Genomic DNA, 4,721 nt, shown 5'->3' with positions numbered 1-4,721 from the left:
AGTGAGACTGACCACTGCTGGATAAGTCAGCCCACCTTCTCACAAACTGTTCCCATGTCTTTCATAAAATCTTGGGAAGAAGCTCACACATTCCACACACAACACATCAGCACACTTCCTGATTTTCCTCAGACATCCTGCAGCACTGGTGGTTCTGAGTTTTGGCTTCATTTGCACTCGAGATAAACAACTTCCTGGAAATCAATGTGATATGTGACACCATAATGATTGTCGGATTAAAAATAATCCCCCCCACCCCCACAAAAAAGCTATATTGAATCAAGATTGTACATAGATATTGTGTATATATGTGTGCACTGTGTATCAAAGTATGTACATATCAATTCAAATGTTGCATAGTTGTATATTAAAAACACTTAAATGTCTGTAAATAGGAGTAATATATGTAAATCTATTGGGCATGAGTTGCCGGTCTGTAATGGCTTGTGCAAATCTTTAAGAGGTAACCTACTGTAACACCTTATGTTGAAATATACACGCCAATGTATTAAATATTACGTTGTCTTTGTTCCTGTTTTTACTACATGGAACATTTCATAGTTTGTGCTTCATGAAGCTGGTGCACAGCCACAGAAATTTATGTGTGTTATTTCTGCTGAAAATGAAGTGCTTTGTGAAGTCATGTCTCTTGCCAATCTAAGCAGTTGAAGCTTGCCAAGCTCTGGGATTATGCAACTGCTTGACCTTTCAATTGAAAACGTGTGAATGGGAAATTCTGCTAATGAGCAGCCTTTTGTCAACATGTTGTCCACCCCCATACTGATGGATAATATATGTCCCAATAGAATGAATAGCACCTTGTAATAAAGTGATAAATCATTGTATTAAAAGGCCATTTTACCTATTCAACTGAGTAAAGATTTTTTTTTACTGTTTATTTTCAGTGTGAGGAGCTTTTGAGATACATCTATCTGTAGGATTTCTTTAGTAGAAAAATGGGCAATGGAAAAATAGAAAATGTCCAGGTAATTTTGTCAGTTTTTTCATAAATGGTAAAATTCAACATGTGGTTAAAATAGTAGGGGGGGAAAAGTCTAACAAGAAAAATCCCTTCATAGTAAAACCATATTTTCACAGATTTTACTGTGTCATGTGCCACAGTTTTCCTGGGTTTTGATGCAAAGTAGTTGTTGCCTTGAGCTTTAACCGGCTGTTGGCAACTCCAGCTGATTAAAAAGAGATTTAATGAGTCGTAACTTTTTAATAGATTCTGTTCTCATTACAACAAAGACAGACTAGCCCAATGTTTATGAACCAAGCTAACCAGTTGTGAGCAGTAGCATCACATTTATCCTACAGATTATCAGTACAAGAAACCAGATGAGCACACTTCCTCAAACACCAGACCATTGCTTTAATCCATCCAAAAACCATAGCTCCCAACAGGCTTCACAAAACAGAGTGTTAATAGTTTTCAGAGGGCCAGGTTGTTGTTTCAGATTCTAGTAAGATTTGTGTTGTTTTTTATTTTCTTCATCCATTAAATCAAAATTCTACAAATCTCAGAGGCAAATATCTCAAAATCCAGACACGTGAAACCAGCGTTGTGAGAAAACATGTTTCCTATTTAAGCTGACCCTTCAGTCATCCTTTAGATTCCATCAGAAATGCAATTTCATTTAATTTAATAATAGTGATAATACTGTAATATAATAATAATACTGTGTGATTGTGTAACACATCATATTATTGCATTATTCTGTTTCACAATAGCAAAAATGTCTTAGTCCTTTACTTTAGCAGCCACGCCACACTGCTTAGCATTTGGAACAAGAATGATATCTGCTGTTGCTTAGTGCATCTGTTGATAATGACGCTTTTTTGGAGTTCCCCTTTGCAGTATCTAAAACCTTTCAACCCCACTATGTCCTCTAAGGTACAATTTATCACCAATCATGTGATTTTAAGAATGCAGGGGTCTGTTGACTGTGTCATAGATGGATGACAGAGGAACTCGTTACAGGAAATGATGACTCCTTCACATAGCGCTGAGTACATCAAGTTCTGACTGGTTTTGGAGAGACAGTTGTTTTAGATATGGTGAACATAGCTCAAATTCCTCACCTAGCATACACTGTGAATCTCATTACAAAATGCCAACAATGAAGAAGCATTCCTACGAAACGCTGGCCATGAGCCAGGGATAGGGGGACAGGGGGACAGGGTCTGCAGTCAGAGTCTAGACTGAGAAAATAATAACTGAGCTTCATTAGAGACTTTGAACAACTAGGACTCCAACTTAGAAATTCAGAAAACAGACATCTTACTATAAGGACTGCAAAATTAGGAGCATATCCACAGAATATGTGCACAACCCAAGATTTTCTATATTTTGTATTGGAAACATGAAACAGGGCAATGCAATTTGTACAAAACCAAAACCACAAATGCAGGTGAGATGGCCAGAGATGTCTATTAGGAGAGGTGAACCCTACAGCGTCTAGTCAGGGGTGTCAAACTCCAGTCCTTGAGTGCCAGCATCCTACTTGTTTTTGAGATATCCCTGCCCTACCTGCTACTGATTACCTGGATCAGGTGTGCTTTGCCAATAAGAAGCTACAAGGGCAGGTTAGTTGGGAAACCAGCAGGACAGCAGCCATCAAGGCCTGGAGTTTGACACCTGTGGTCTAGGTAAAGCCAACTGCCAGTCAAAGTGGATACATCTGTAACTTGAAGCCTTAAAAAAATTAAATAGCTAAAAAATATTTATCCCCTAGATTTGTTATGAAGTAGTATATTACCTATAGAGACCAGAGCATTTTGTATCAGGCTGTGATCATGCCTTATTCTGATGGTCTTTTTACATAGAAGTTTGTGAAGAAAGGCTTTTTCTTTCTTATTTTTGCAAATCAGTTTCAGCATACAGTCATTTATTCACCCCGAGCTGCTTGGGAGATGAACAAAAAAAGGATAAATGGATCTCACTGGAGTGCAATTGTCTGTGAAGAGGGACAACATCAAAGACTTTTATATCTTTTGCGTGCCACATGTATGGATACCTCAGGCAAAGACAGAGTTGGAGGGATGTCAGTAAGGGGGCTGAAAAATGCAGCGATATGAGCTGCAGATGCATATGAAGGACTTTGTTCGCTGGCACCCTTCTGAAGAGCGACTTCACACCGACTTCGCTCCAAAATCTCAAAGCCATGAAACATTATTTTTCAAGCACCACTTTGCTCTTTCTTGGAAATCCCTCAGCTTCTCCTTCAGCATTTAAGCTCATGCCACAGAATTCAGCACAAGAATTCCTAATGATATCCAATCTGTCATATTCTTTAGCTTAAAAAACATTAAGATCCCGCATTGTTCGGGAATCACGCCAAGAAGACTCATACTCCCTTTCTTAATGACTAAACAACTTGTGTTTTTCCAGCAGGAACCAAGTTCTGTTTTCTGTTATGATCGGGACAATTGTGTCCACAGCTGCCTTCCCTCCACCTGACACCCTGGCCTTTCCTCAACCCGGTACAGAGATTCTTGCTTGCATGCTAGTGTAAACGAAACAGGCTTTACAAAATGTTTAGAAAGTCAATAATCTGACAGAAGTGTTCATGTTAACAAATGAGGGATACAGATTTCTTTCTTTTCTTGGCTGAATTAGACTTCAATTGGTTAATGGTAACATAACAAACCAGATGTGTTGCTTCTAAGTGGAGCCGACTTGAAAGAGTCTCAAACACAGGAAGTTCTTTCAGCTCTCTGATGAGAGTTAAATGAGAAGAGGGTCTGTCAGAGTGGCAGCATATTTGCCTCAGTTACATACAAGCCTCTGTCTTCCTGCTCCATTGTTCTCCTTCTGTTGTCCATGAAAGTAACGCATATTTCTATTTACCATTGTGTTCTTTAATCACCCCCCAGAGATCAATCAATCTATTCAAACAGGTTGATCTAAAAAAAAAAATGCTAGTACACAAAATCTGGAAAATAAAGCATTCACATTCTTCCAGACAAGGCTTGCATAACTAACTTTTTTTCTGTTACTCATGTTCTGTGTTACCAAACAAATTTCCTTCACATAGATTGTGGGCAGCATGTCTATTGTCTACTTTTAGTCTCAGCTGTCAGCAAATTTCTTAGGCCAGTTGACCGACTGTAAGTTATTGTTTCCTAGTTGCAACAGAATTTATTTAGTTCAAATCGTTGAATGAGTGGAATTTGATTACTTATAAAATCATTATGTTAAGGTGGGATTTTCTTAAAGAAATATAACATTAAACTAAAGTAAAACTAAACTAAATTAAATAAAGAAGCAGCATTAATTTGATATCAAAATAATAAAACTGGTCTGGACAGTTTAATAGTAGTAATGATCAATTTATTATTTAAAAAAAATTCTCAAATACATAGTACACAACAACACAACAAAAATAGTTTGCCACAGAAAAATTAAAAAGATGAAGAATCTGGATGTGTTTTTGGTAAAAAAAAATAAATAAATTTTAAAAAAGTCCAGTTAGACTGGTTGGTTGGGACCGTTCTGACTTGACAAGCTGAGTATGTTTGTAGGTGACAATGAGCTAAACAAACTACAAATAATTAATATGGTGATAATGAAGATGTACTGTGTGATAGAGGGTAGCTCAGCTGGTTTAAGCTCTAAAACCACTCTGGGAACGTGCATTGCTTCATTAACCACAGACTGTATAAAAAGGAGAACACGGGCGTATTGGGACTAGAGCCTATCAGCTAATATGAGCATT

Source organism: Pundamilia nyererei, unplaced genomic scaffold (genome assembly GCF_000239375.1).
Source record: "Pundamilia nyererei isolate P.nyererei 1_Seehausen unplaced genomic scaffold, PunNye1.0 scaffold00027, whole genome shotgun sequence".
Lineage (NCBI taxonomy): Eukaryota > Metazoa > Chordata > Actinopteri > Cichliformes > Cichlidae > Pundamilia > Pundamilia nyererei.
Note: the sequence above shows the minus strand (reverse complement) of the source record.